The 15,398-nt window shown below is 45.3% G+C and overlaps 1 protein-coding gene across 16 annotated transcripts in view; it reads left to right on the top strand.

Moving 5' to 3' along the window:
- The window catches only part of syngap1b (synaptic Ras GTPase activating protein 1b), a 168,976-nt gene that overhangs the window by 1,146 nt on the left and 152,432 nt on the right, over positions 1 to 15,398 (top strand). The gene's annotated exons all lie outside the window — the stretch shown is intronic.

Raw genomic sequence — 15,398 nt, 5'->3', positions numbered from 1 at the left:
CAGAAGCTCTCAGGCTTCACCGTGTGTGACCTCGGGGGTCATCAAGTGAGATGAACACCGGAAGAGAGGGCCGCTTTTCAATCTGCTTTAAAAAAAAAAAAAAAAGAAAAATCTTTCAAAGCAAAGCACATAATGGCCAAAATGCCCTTTTGTGCAAGTGCATCTATACAAGTTGGTTGCATAATGATGGTGAAAAGCACTGCCACTGTGTGTGTGTGTGTGTGTGTGTGTGTGCGCGAGTGTGTGTGTATGTGTGAGCCCACTCTGGGAATCATTGCCAGGAAATTGTGTGCACAGTGCTGCACCTTCAAACCTGCCAGCGTTGGCACTGAATACTCGCTGTGATCGCATACACTCGTGTGCTGTTTCATTTTCAACATTGTTGTCAGAGCTAAGCGGCGTTTAGTCTCATCCAATTTGTTTTTGCTGTAGATTGTGACCCACAGCGTGCTTGCACGTACATGTTTGGCTTCACTACTGGCGTCAAACACCATAGGAAATGATATACTGGCGGTCCTCGTCTTACTACGTTTTTGTGCACAGACATTTTACGGTTACGCATGGACCTCGATAAATGATTAGTACTAGGGGTGTCACGAGACACCCAACTCAAGAGGCGAGACGATACACTAGATTGGGTCCATGAGAACGAGACGAAAGGAGAGATTAACGTTAACTTTAAGAAAAGTACAATGAAAAAATAAGACTGGACTAACAAGATGTTTATTGTCCCATAGACTGACACTAAACGATATTATTGTCAACATTTAACATTTTTAGAGACCAATTAAACCACTAACGTTATGATAATGTATAACTAGAAAAGCACTCGGAGAGCACTGACCTCCGCCAAGCGCCGTAGTTCCCCCATTTTGTGATTTACACCATAAATATTAATCATAAATTTATTTTATCTACATATTTAGATTCCTTGACCATGGAAACATACCACTGGCAATTGGATTCATTATGATATCAATAGTAGTTCAGTAGTTATTCACAAAAATGGCAATTTTCATAATGGCGGTTTTCTTCTGGATCTAGCTCCATAGCTTGTTAGCTCCATAGCTTTTGAAGATACAACAAATGGGTTGGCACACTCCAGATTCCACAGTGTCTTGGCTATATTTAATGGTGTTTATTGCATGTTTGTAGCTTCATTTGTAGATGAAAATTCCAAAGGTCTCCGATTTTTTCATATTCTGGATCATAGTATCCGAAATTATTCCATGATCTGGATCAGTCTTTGATGTTTTGTAGAACCTGTTGGAAAATTGTCCTGTATTTTTTTGCTCAAGTGCTCTGACCATTTTTTGTGGAGTTATATGAACAATGCCGAAAATGCTCCTATCTCGCAATGTTAAAGAATCCTTTAAAAAATTCCTTGATCCAAACAGTGATCTGGATCAGCCCCAAAATTTTTCAATTTTTACATATCCCATTTCCGACAAGTACTGGAAATGTCATCCAAATCCATTCAGAACTTTTGAAGTTATTTTGAACACAAACAGACAAACAAACAAACAGATAAACGCCGGCAAAACATAACCTCCTTGGCGAGGTAATAGTAAATAACAATATATCATAATAATGCAATTTTTTCTTTTAATATGTCTCATTTTTCACTGTTGTAAAGTTGTGGAATTGTCGTTTGACAGTCCGTACTGTCTTAACATTTGCAGCATTTCTTGAAATGCTGCCTTTTCAACTGCATTAAAGAGCAGTGTTGACTGTTGGGACGAAGGCGCTGCATCTCAATGTGTAGTTTTTTTTCTCAGATGGGAAAACTGGGTCGGGTGGATGTGTTTATTATTTATTCATTGATGATTAATAAATGATTAATTAATTTATTTACTAGCTTGAAAGTGTTTTTTTCTGAACAAGAAATCTTGTCACGTTTTAATCTCGCGAGACTTTGGACACGAGGTCTTGTGACATCCCTAATTAATACTGTACAAAAAGAAAACGAGAACTTCTTCCGTAATGTGCTGTAATATAATAACTTTATTTGCAACATATTTAGACTTTGTAATCATAATATTAGAACTTCTTCTCAACCTAATTTTGCAAAAATTACAACTTTATTCTTTGTTACATTTGTTTCTCATGTTATGCTTTTTTTCCCTTTAATTTTTCCGCTTTATGCTATTTTTTCTCTTAATATTATGACTTTACTCTTTTAATATTTTGTTTTTATTCTTGTAAAATTACTGTTCTTTTTTTCTATTTTTGTTGTTGTTGGGTTTTTTTTAGTTTTCTTGTTTAATCGTATTTCTAGAATGTGCCAAGAGCCAATAAAAAAACTGCCCCACACGGCCCCCGGGCTGCACTGTGGACACCCTTGTCCTAGGCGGAAGAATATGTCATCGCATGTCGCGACACTGAGGAAGGACAATGTCACTTTTGCTCTTTTTAGTTAACGCTTTCCGCCTTCATTATGTCTCCCAAATATGAGGCAGACTCTTCTGATGGCAGCGCATCAAAGAAAAGGAAAGTCGAGTGAAATGAGACATTGTAAAATGCTCAATAAGGAGAAACGCCGACCAACATTGACTGGATGCTTGTTCCAAAGAAAGGATCTGTCCTATGAAATGGACAGTTATAGCTAAGCAGTGTTGTGGGTCCTCTCTCCCTCCCTTGCAACGGCCCTTCCAGTGTGCAAGACAACCGCAGGGATAAATATGAGGAGTTGTCTTTTTTTAAATGACTATTTCATTTCATTCTTGTACTTATTCTTTTTATTATATTCTAAGATAGATGTATTGTTGCAGTAATACAAGTACAAGTGTAAAAATAATCTAAGCATTGCTAGTGACATGTAACAACAATAAAACGCGTTAACTCCACCTGAACTTTAATCTCAAGAAGCGTGTGGAGCTTTTCCACATCTGTTTCAGGTTCTTCGGTCATGGTCGCATTTTTGTCTTCACTGCTGCTCTTCTGTGGCGATGTTAGAGAAAAGCCAAAGAAAGACCAAACGACACAGCCGCCGTCACAGAGACGATCTATGAGTGGCGTTTTTGCAGCAGATTCTATGACAGGAACAGAGAGGATCTTTGACAAGTGTTTTTGCAGTATGGCCCTCAAAACAGCAGAGTGCTCCTGTCATTTAGAGCAGTGGTTCCCAAACTTTTTACAGTGGTGTACCCCTTCAGGCATTTGACCGGAAGCCATGTACCCCCTACTCCTGCACACTTAAAAGACAAACCTTTTTATCTGAATTATCTTGAAATATTGACCATAATTAATTGGTTAATTAATTTAATAGTAATTATGGGTCAAAAATGTATATTTTGCAAGATGACATTTTGATAAAGTTGAACAAATTTTGCTGGTCGATAATTGTGCTACCAATTATCGTCGACAATTAATTTTATCAACAACATTTTTTGAGCCCATTTTTTTCATTCATTGTCATGAGAGGTGTAATTCACATTTGAACCACTAGATGGTACTCAAGTATAGTGTACGGTGTGCCTGTGTGCGACATTAGCTTGACACACAAGTTGTCTGCATGTATGAGCAATGAACAACTTCACGTTCTGTCTCCTTTCTGCTGCGATCTCCTTGCGCCGTGAAGCGTTCAGGCGCATCCGTAATTGTTTTTTATTTTTATTCACGTACCCCCTATTGATGACAATTGGTGTACGCGTATCTCACCTTGGTAACTTAGGATTTAGAGGATCTTTGGTTAACCTTTTTGGAGAAGGTTCCTATAAAAAACAGCGGAGCACTCCTTCATATGGAGTAGGGATGTCAAATGTGTGGCCCGGGGGGCTGTTTGTCTCCTGCCGCTCATTTTTTGGGGGGGCAAAAACACAACAAATATTGTAAAAAAAAAATAGCAAAAGGAGTAATCTAAGGAGAAACAGTTGGAATGTTGAACAACTTTCTCCAGCTAAGCTCAGACAAAACTGAAATCATCGTCTTTGGCCCACAGAAACAAAGAGAAAGTGTTAGTAGCCAACTTGAGACGCTCTCTCTAAAACCTAATCATCAGGTTAGAAATCTAGGGGTAATAATGGACTCAGATCTGAACTTTAACAACCACATTAAATCAATAACATCATCGGCTTTTTACCACCTAAAAAACATCGCCAAAATCAAGGGAATAGTGTCTAAGGCAGGTTTAGAGAGACTCATCCATGCCTTTGTCTCCAGCAGGCTAGACTACTGCAACGGCCTTCTCACCGGGCTCTCTAAACCAGCTGTAAAACAGCTGCAGCACATCCACAATGCTGCTGCTCGAGTCCTGACTAGAAACAGGAAATATGAGCATATTAGTCCAGTGCTCAGGTGTTTGTGATTTCACCCTTCTTTTCTGTACAGCACTTTGAATTACCTTGTGTATGAATTGTACTCTATAAATACACTTGCCGTGCATTGCTGATAACACAGAGCTCTGTTTTTTTTTCTTGTGATATACACTCATGGAAAAAATGATCAGACCACCCTTGTTTCTTCAGTTTATTGATCCATTGTAATGTCTGGTACATGTGTTTGTACAAATATGATGATGATAACAAATATAGCTCATAAGAGTTTCATTTAAGAGCTGATATCTAGCAACTTCCACGCTTTTCTGGATAATAACCAAAATCACTTAAGTTCTTACATGAATAGCTCTAGCATTGTACTGCCAACAAAATGTAACTCTTATGAGCTATTTTTGTTGTCATTGTTACAACCTTTACTTGTATCAGGCATTAAAATGAACAAGAAACTGAAGGAGCAAAGGTGGTCTAATCATTTTTTATATGACTGTATAGAACTTTTTAACATACTGGATTGGTTTTAGCCTGTTTTGCAAAATTGAAAACATAAAAATAGCCCTTTGAATCCTTTCATTTTTCAATGTGCGTCCCGCCGTGGAAAAAGTTTGGTGCACCCCCGATATTAGAGGATCTTTGACTCTCCTTATTTCTGCGTGATGTTCTTCAAAACAGCAGATTTGGTGTGACATCATGCTGGCGTTTGAGGCATGTTTCGCAACGCTGGTGAACCAAACAACACGGGCAAATCCAGTAACATCCATACAGTACGCGGGGAGAACATTTGCTGTACGCGTGGGCGGGGGGAGGTGTCACATTAGCAAAGTATGTCGCAGCCTGGATGGAGACCGTTGTTGGAAGCCTTGACTGTTTCAGGATATTCCAGCAAAGCGTGTTATTGAAGGTACATTTATGAGTCACCCGAAGACTACCTCAACATTTTCTGACTACCAAAGTGACTTTATTGGTCCCTCGTATTGTTGTAACCATGACAACCAGGCTGAGATCTTTCCAGTAGCCCAATCAGGTTCGTTCTTGAATCAATCCAAGCGGGAAAGTTGGATGTGGGCGGCGTCCAAAAAGCTCTCACACCGGTACGCTTTGTGTTTGCGTGAGTATACTCAGCAATGAAGTGCTGCATGTTTCTGATGCACGTATTGATCAGGAACTATCAATGCTGAGTCTATCACTGCATGCCCGCCACGCAGCTCCCCTTCCTCGCCATACATTAGGAGCTCCATGGTTACGCCAAACGATTATGTAACGGCATTGCTGCACGGTGACTCAACATCCAGAGACAAAATATGTGGTAAGATTGTAGTGAGGTGGTGGCGATAGGGGAATTGATCGGTGATGCGCTATAGGGGGAGGAGAAAGCAAGCGGAGTGATCTCGCCAGGTGCCCACACTGAGGAGTGGAGCAGGCGAGCCATTTGCAGTCTTGCCAAGTAGCGGCTCACATGAACAGGCAGGCAGTGGGAGGCAGTGCGGCAGCAGCGGCACAGCGAGGCCTTCCCACTCTGCCTCAGTATCTTCCCTCGCTCATTTCTTGTCTTAGCTCATGCTTCCCATCAGTGTCTTTTTCCACCTTTTTTTTTCCTCCTCCACCTCCTCCTCCGCTGTTGTCGCCCCCACTCATAGCGGTCCATCCCGCGTGCACATGATCCTCTACCCACTCGCTGTCTCGCTTCTTTTTCCTTCTCTCCTCCGCCTCCACCAATGCAGCATCCACGTGTGTAGAGGGACGCCTCCATGCTTCCCCGTCCTGCTAGGATGGAAGTGCTTTTATTAGGAGTGCTCATGTCAGCCGTGGCCTCAACTGGAAGTCCGCTATTATGCAAAAGTGACTTTTTTAACAGTAATATGTAAAAACAGGCACCCCTGCTCTAGGGACTTTTTTATTGGCCTGTGGCACATTCTAAGAATATAATTTAACAACAATAATTACATTTTTTTTTATAACTTAGAATTAAATTTTTTTTTTTTTACAAGAATAAAGTCAAAATATTAGTCCTCATTTTACGAGAAGAAGTCATAATTTGACGAGAATAGCGCTGTAATATTACGGGAATAAAGTCAGAATAAGAAGACGGTTGAAATGGCTGTCATTGTACGAGAATAGAGCCAAAATACAAAGAGAAAAGGTCAAATTCTAATGAAAAAAGGTCCCGATTTTATGAGAATAAACTTGTATTATCATGAGGAAAAGTAGCATAGAGTGGAAATATTAAAGAAAAAATATGTTTTTCTCTAAAAAAACAAACAGACACATTTTTGGAAAGTTAGTTTGGGGAAAAGTTCTAATATGATGGGAATAAGGTCAAAATATGATGGGAATAAAGTCAAAATATGATGGGAATAAAGTCTAAATATGATGGGAATAAGGTCAAAATATGATGGGAATAAAGTCAAAATATGATGGGAATAAAGTCTAAATATGATGGGAATAAAGTCAAAATATGATGGGAATAAAGTCTAAATATGATGGGAATAAAGTCATAATATGATGGGAATAAAGTCAAAATATGATGGGAATAAAGTCAAAATATGATGGGAATAAAGTCTAAATATGATGGGAATAAAGTCAAAATATGATGGGAATAAAGTCTAAATATGATGGGAATAAAGTCAAAATATGATGGGAATAAAGTCAAAATATGATGGGAATAAGGTCAAAATATGATGGGAATAAAGTCAAAATATGATGGGAATAAGGTCAAAATATGATGGGAATAAAGTCATACTATTGTGATGAGGGGCCGCATGGTGGCCGAGTGGTTAGCATGTTGACCACACAGTCAGGAGGTGGGAAGATCAGGGTTAGAATCTGCGTTGGGCATTTCTGTGTGGAGTTTGCATGTTCTCCTCGTGTGTGTGTGGGTTTTCTCCGGGTACTCCGGTTTCCTCCCACATTCCAAAAACATGCATGTTAGCTTCATTGGAGACTCTAAATGGTCCATAGGTATGAATGTGAGTGTGAATGCTTGTTTGTCTATATGTGCCCTGCCATTGGCTGGCCACCAGTCCAGGGTGTACCCCTTCTGTCGCCCGAAGTCAGCTGGGATAGGCTCCAGCATACCCGCGGCCCTAATGAGGGCAAGCGGCATAGAAGATGGATGGATTCAAGAAAATATTACTCACTTTTTTCTTTTCACATAAAAAAGTTCCATCCATATAATTTGCTTCACGCTCATAACTAACATGCCGACACGCAAAGATGTTAGCTGTGTGGCGGCCGAGTGGTTAGTATGCTCTTTTCAACAAGCCGGAAGCAAATTATATGGATGGAACTTTTTTATTTAAAAAGAGTGTGATTGTATCCAAGTTTCTCTTAGTTTAGGAAAACTTATTGTCATCAACGCTGTCATTATTCTTTTTTGGCATGATGTGCATGCAAATTCACTAGTTTTTACATTTATAAACTACATAAAATGAGAGTCATGTTTTCTTGAATCGAGTTGAATAATTTTCCACATTTACTCAGATTTTAGGACTACATTTAATTTAATAAATCTTGGTACGCTCATGAAATTTGCTGTGCAGCCTTCACATTGGTCCGAAATCAGCAAATTTTGTAGCATGAAAGCGACACACACACAAATCGTCTCAATGATTTTGGACAACGCACTTCCGATTGTTCCAAAATTGGTAAAAACAACTCTAATATGGGACCTTGAAAGAGGAAGGTACACCGCCAGTGTACTGCAGTCCTCCTTTCGTTCCCTCTCTTTCTCCCATGTGACATAAGGGACCGTCTTACACCCCTCCACCAGCCGGGCTGTGCCAAGAACCATCATCTGTTAGGCTATTACTGTACTGCATGTGCGAGATTCATCTAGCATTGGGAGCAGTCAAAAACAGAGGGCCCATTCGCTCTCCAGAGGACACGTCTGCTTTGCTTTTTGCAAGTGCTGCGTGGAAGTACAGTAGTGGCAGGGACCACCAAGTGATGAGCGCTTGGCACAGGTGCTTTGCTGATTCTCATGCCCGGAGAGGTTCCAGAGCTGGTGTTGACGCGTATTTGGTGAGCTGATTGGGAATCAAAGAAGTTCAGACGGCTTACGTGAGCAGGCAGAATCCCCTCCGCGTGGATGCGGCGAGTCAGCACTTTTGAATGTCAAAGCAGAGTGTGCGTTCAGCTTTTTCAAGTTTTCCCAAAGAAGTCAGCCGTGTCAGGGTGTTGCGGAAATGTCGTTCATGTCTTTTATCCTGGCTGCAGATAAGAAGTCAATCGTACCGTATTAGCCACGTTATATTCCGTGTGCTCAGCAGCATGCCGAAGGAGCCGATGAATAAGCACACAGCGCGGACGTTAGCTGGTGTACCAAGTATCCGGCTGCTAGCTGAAGGTCTCTCACGTGGATGCGCAATCAATAACAATAACAACAAAGAACGACCCCTAAAACTACACAAATGCTAAACAATAGGGGTCGGAATCACAGAGTATGTAACAATATTGCGACACCAATAATATAGCAGTTGCGTTATAAGCAGTTAGGCCTGTCACGATAATCTATAAATCAATTAATCAAACGATAAAAAAAAGTCAATAATTTTGCCGCCTCGATAAATTGACATGTGCATGTATGCGTGCGTCTTTCATCTGCTCGTCCCTCTGTTGCACAAGAGGTTCACTCTGCATGTGTCTGTGTGCATCGGTTCTACAGTGGAATAAACGGAGAGAGTGAAGCCTCCTCTCATTCAGCGTCTTTGTAGAGGCGGGGCTACTAGTGAGTGGATACACAGACAGAGTGCTAGCAAGTTAGCAAGCAAAAGTTAATATGAGTAAAGGCACAAAAGCCGAATGCCACAGCTCCAGTGTGGGGGCGCAGCAGATCCTTCGTCCCGACAGTCAACGCTTACTGAGGCGTTTGATCCGCAAAGTAATTCTAAAACGAGACAGCGCAAAATGGTGCGCGCTCACAGACCGTGTCACTCGCTACATTGCAAAAGAAATGCAACCTTTCAGTACGGTTGAAAAGCCAACATTTCGGGAAATGTTTGACAGGTAGTACGAATTGGAGAACGTACATGTCACGAACAGCACCCCCAGAAACATTTCATTTTATTCCGCCACCACAGATATGTGGTCCAGCTCAAATATGATCCCTACATTAGTTTAACAGCACACTACATAACCGCACACAATTGGAGTGTTATTTTTTCTTAACAGAGACAGGGTCTGTTTTTTTATTGTTTTTGGTTCTTATTGAGATTTTTATTTTAGTGCAATTTTTGCTAAAAGAGATTGAGAGTCCATTTTGTTTATTTTTTTGTTTGTTTAATTGATTATGTTGTTTGTTGAACGTATTTAAAAGCACTCTTGAGAAATGAAAGTTTCTTGCTTTTGAAAGGATGTGCTCTCATTATTTTGCCATATAATTAACGAAAAAATGGTCTTAAAAATGTTGTCAATAATATCAATTATCAGCAACATTTTGTTAGGACAATTACCGTGCAGCAAAATTTGTTGTCGTAACAGTTTATTGGGAAAAAAAACCATTTCCGATTGATCCCAATGTCAAGTGTATGTACGGCACTTGAAGATGCGGCTATAAAAACATCCGTTTTCCACATGAAGCACACGAAACTCAGACATGCTTGGCTCAACGATGATCATTACAGATGCACAACATCTTTTTTTCAAACCGACACCAATAAGTTTTTCCAGCGAGGGCCGCAGAGTGAAAAATGAAAGGATGCAGCATCGCCGCTTGGGTATTAGTAAAGCAACGCATGTAGATATGCTAACAACTTCTTCATATTTCATCTCAGCTTTGTCATAGACAGGAAGTGAAAAAGCCTTTTAGTATCAACGTTGCTCTTTGCTCTTTTTCCCCCCATTTTTGCTGTTTTTAAAAAAAGAATTCCAAATATTTCAACTTTCTTCTGAAATAATCTTTGTAAAAAAATGTTCTTGATATTATGACTTTATTTTCATACTATTATAACTTTTTTGCCCACCTAATTTTCCAAAAAGTGTCACAATGTGCTAGTGACTACCAATTGTTGTGGTTGTCACTGCGTGGTACCTGCCTTCTTCTGGCTTGTTTTTTCCTTTATTGTTGCAGTTACACCTTAAGCGGGCTGGAGGCGGGGACGCTGGGCACACCTGTGGCTAATTACCCTATACTCATTTAAGCAGACTACCCACAGCTGGCAGCCGCTGGTTCATTGTTTCGCCTCTGCTGGCAACACACCCGAGTGCTTCTGCTACCAGTCGGTGTTCCATGCCCATTTGGACCTGCCGCCTCCCTGCCGTCCAGCTAACCCCAGTGTTTGTACTTTTCTTCATGGTGTAACTTTCATTTGCCTTTTGTCTCTATTTTTGCCACAACACCATCGTTTTCTGTTTTTGGATCTACTCTCTCTTGCACTTTTTGTCATTAAAAATCCTGAATTACCACACGAACTCTAAGCCTCTGCATCTGGGGTCCTAACCACACCGAGAACCTGACAGAATGAACCAGCCAGCAATGGACCCCGCGGAGCCCGAGCCCATTAAATTGGCGCTGCGTCACCAGGCTCAACGCCTGGGCAGACAAGAGGAACAACTTAATGCTTTGGGTTCGTGCATTAAAAGCCTAGCTGACCAACAAGACGCTCGCATGCAGGCTCTGGAGACACAGCTCGGCGCGTTGGTCGCAACCCTACAGCAAGGATCTTCCACCACCACACCACCCGCTAACCCGGAAATACCCACAGAACATTCGCCCTCGTCAGACGCCATCTTACCTGCGCTCGGCTCAGTGCTGTCCAAACCCGAGAGGTTCTCCGGTGAGTCCGGTGAGGTACACACCTTCCTCACTCAATGCGAGCTCCACTTCGAGCTGCAGGCGGCTGCCTTCCGCTCCGAGCGGGCACGGATCGCCTTCATCATTTCCCATCTGACTGGCAAAGCAGGGGAGTGGGCCACGGCGGAATGGAGCCGCCGATCTCCCACTTGCTCGTCCTATTCCGCCTTCACCAGGGCGATGGAACAGGTATTCCAACGGACTCCTCCCGGGCGCGACGCAGCACGCGCCCTACTGCGAATAAGTCAGGGACGCCGCAGCGCCATCGACTACGCCGTCGAGTTCCGCGCACTTGCGGCAAAAAGTGATTGGAACGCCACGGCCCTACTGGATGCATTTTTTACTGGCCTGGCTGATCCCATCAAGGACCAGATGATTCCGCTGGAGACCCCGGCAACCCTCGACGACCTCATCGCCTTGGCTGTCCGCATCGAAAAGCGCCTCAGCGACCGCCAGGCGGACCGGGGACGCGGCACCCCCGGCTACAGCCGCGGCGATTACAAGTTCCAACTGACACCGCCCCGGCCATCCGCCTACATGGAATCCACTCCTGCACCTCGGCTCGACGAACCTATGCAGCTGGGAGGGAGTCGTCTCACTCCTGCGGAGAGGAATCGCCGCAAGCTCCTCCGCTTGTGCATCTACTGCGGCCAGGCAGGTCATTCCCTCTCCAGCTGTCCGGTCCGTCCCGACAGCCCACGCACCCAAGCTGCACATCCACGCTCTCCAAGCGCGTCCGGAGACACGCCCCCCCGGATGACGTCAGCGCCTGACGCGGCTGGTAGACTACAACTCCCAGGTACTCTCTCCTGGTCTACCAAACAATTAGACATTAACCCTTTCATTGACTCAGGGGCAGATGACAATTTTATTGATGAGGGGTTTGTCAAACAACATGGTGTTCCCGTGGTAAAACTATCTGATACTAAAGTTGTGCGTTCCCTTGATGGGCGTCACCTTGCTACTATCACGCACCAAACCACTCCAATTCTTCTCCGCATTTCTGGTAACCACTCGGAGACCATGAGTTTCTTAGTCATTCCTTCCCGTTCAGCACCCATCGTATTAGGGCTTACCTGGTTGCTCAAACATAACCCCCACATTGACTGGGCTAAATCCACCATTATTAATTGGAGCGTTTTTTGTCACACACACTGTCTCAAATCAGCATGTCCACGAACTCCGCCCGCCCAGATAGAATTGCCGGAAAGAATTGATCTCACCTCGGTACCCTCAGTTTACCACGACCTCCGTGAAGCATTCAGTAAAGAAAAAGCCCAGTCACTTCCTCCTCACAGACCATATGATTGTGCCATTGAGCTACTTCCCGGTGCTACCCTCCCATCCGCACGGCTATTTAACATTTCCAAACCTGAAAGGGAAGCGTTGGAGCAATATATCGCCACGTCTCTCGCAGCTGGCCTCATTCGTCCTTCATCGTCCCCATTAGCTGCTGGGTTTTTTTTCGTGGACAAAAAAGATAAGTCCCTCCGCCCTTGTGTAGACTACCGGGCTCTCAATGATATTACAGTAAAGAATAAATACCCATTACCGCTCATGGATTCCGCATTTAACTCCCTCCATTCCGCCAAGATATTCACTAAGCTTGACCTTCGTTCTGCCTACCATCTAGTTCGTGTCCGAGAGGGTGATGAATGGAAGACCGCGTTCAATACCCCTCTCGGACACTTTGAATATCTAGTCATGCCTTTCGGACTCACCAATGCTCCAGCCGTGTTCCAAAGCTTCATAAATGACGTCCTGCGAGATATGCTCGGCCGCTTTATTTTCGTTTATTTGGACGATATTCTAATTTTTTCATCCTCACTCGAGGAACACACCCAGCACGTTCGTCTGGTCCTCCAAAGGCTACTTGAGAACAAATTATTTGTTAAGGCAGAGAAATGTTCTTTTCACTCGTCGTCCGTTTCCTTTCTGGGGTTCATTGTGGAACAAGGCCAAGTTAGTCCCGACCCAGCCAAGATCCAGGCTGTGGTCGACTGGCCCGTTCCGACATCAAGGAAGCTTCTTCAAAGGTTCCTAGGCTTTGCCAATTTCTATTGCCGATTTATTAGGAATTTTAGCCGGGTCGCAGAACCAATGACGAAGCTCACATCTGTTAAAGTTCCTTTTAGGTGGACCCCAGAGGCAGACGCAGCATTTAGTAAGCTAAAATCTTTATTCACCTCGGTTCCTGTGCTCATTCACCCTAACCCCTCCTCTCAATTCATTGTCGAGGTTGATGCGTCAGACACCGGCGTAGGGGCCGTCCTCTCCCAGCGCTCGAGCGACGACCAGAAGCTCCACCCCTGTGCCTTCTTCTCCCGCCGCCTGACCCCGGCCGAACGCAACTACGACATTGGCAACAGAGAATTATTGGCACTCATCCTGGCGTTGCAAGAGTGGAGGCACTGGCTCGAGGGTGCTGAACTCCCGTTCATTGTTCACACTGACCACAAAAACCTGTCATACCTCCGCTCCGCTCAGCGGCTCAATCCCCGACAAGCACGATGGGCCCTTTTCCTCACTCGATTCAATTTCACCCTGACCTACCGCCCGGGCTCCCAAAACACCAAGCCCGACGCCCTCTCCCGACTACACGCACCGGCCCCGGAGCAACCCCGCCAGGAATACATCGTCCCCCAGTCCCGGATCCTGGGTGCCCTTCAGTGGGATATCGAGCGGCGGGTGGCCAACGCTGCTGAAGAAATCTCCACCCCTGAAGGTTGTCCGGCGGCACGGCTGTTTGTCGTCCCGGGACTCCGCTCCGAGGTCCTCCGGTGGGCCCATGAGTCCAAGGTAGCATGCCACCCCGGAGTCTCCCGCACCGCTTTCCTCCTGGCGCAACGGTTCTGGTGGCCGTCATTCCGAGCGGACGTCCAGAGGTTCGTGGCCGCCTGCCCAGTCTGCGCGCGGAACAAGCCATCTCATCTGGCTCCAGCGGGCTTCCTGCGACCGCTTCCCATCCCCTCCCGCCCATGGTCCCACATAGCACTGGACTTCGTGACAGGACTTCCACCATCTAACGGAAATACAGTCGTCCTCACCATAGTGGATCGCTTTTCGAAAATGGCTCACTTTATAGCACTCCCGAAGCTCCCCTCGGCCCTGGAGACGGCAGACTTACTAGTCTCTCACGCCTTGAGACTGCATGGAATCCCCCTGGATGTGGTCTCAGACAGGGGACCACAATTTACGTCTGCTGTCTGGAAGGCGTTCTGCAAAGCCCTCGGAGCATCACCCAGTCTGTCCTCGGGCTATCATCCACAGAGCAACGGTCAAACCGAGAGAGCCAATCAGGACCTGGAGGCGGCCATCCGCTGTGTTTGCCATCAACAGCCCGCCTCCTGGTCCCTCAACCTGCCGTGGATCGAGTATGCTCGCAACACCTTGGTCTGCTCCGCCACGGGCCTGTCCCCGTTCCACGTCGCCTATGGTTACCAGCCTCCGGCATTCCCATCCCTGGAATCAGAGGTGACAGTCCCCTCCGTGGCCGCCCACCTACAACGGGCCCGCCGGGCCTGGCGCAACACACGGGCAGCCCTTGGTCGGACATCAGAGCGCAACCAACGCCTAGCCAACCGCCACCGCTCAGTCGCCCCTGATTACAAGCCAGGACAGAGGGTGTGGCTTTCTTCCCGTGATTTACCCCTCCATGTTGACTCAAAGAAGCTCCAGCCCAGATTCATCGGCCCTTACCCCGTGGATCGTGTCCTGAACCCCTCCGCTGTTCGACTCCGTCTGCCAGAGTCCCTCAGGATACATCCGGTTTTTCATGTTTCACTCCTTAAACCAGTTACCACCAGCAACCTCAGCCCTCCGGAGGTGCCTCCCCCTCCCCCCAGGATGATTGAAGGCCACCCAGCATTCACGGTCAAGGCCATTTTGGACGTGAGAAGAAGGGGCAGGGGTTTCCAGTATTTGGTTGACTGGGAGGGGTACGGCCCCGAGGATCGTTCATGGATTTCCCGGTCCCTCATTCTCGACCCCACCCTCATTTCGGACTTTCACAAGCGTTTCCCAGAGAAGCCAGGTAAGCCGCCGGGTGGCGCCCATTAAGGGGGGGGGTACTGTCACAATGTGCTAGTGACTACCAATTGTTGTGGTTGTCACTGCGTGGTACCTGCCTTCTTCTGGCTTGTTTTTTCCTTTATTGTTGCAGTTACACCTTAAGCGGGCTGGAGGCGGGGACGCTGGGCACACCTGTGGCTAATTACCCTATACTCATTTAAGCAGACTACCCACAGCTGGCAGCCGCTGGTTCATTGTTTCGCCTCTGCTGGCAACACACCCGAGTGCTTCTGCTACCAGTCGGTGTTCCATGCCCATTTGGA

The sequence above is a fragment of the Dunckerocampus dactyliophorus genome, chromosome 7 (genome assembly GCF_027744805.1).
Source record: "Dunckerocampus dactyliophorus isolate RoL2022-P2 chromosome 7, RoL_Ddac_1.1, whole genome shotgun sequence".
In the NCBI taxonomy this organism is placed as follows: Eukaryota; Metazoa; Chordata; class Actinopteri; order Syngnathiformes; family Syngnathidae; genus Dunckerocampus; species Dunckerocampus dactyliophorus.
Note: the sequence above shows the minus strand (reverse complement) of the source record. Positions and strands in the feature narration are given on the sequence as shown.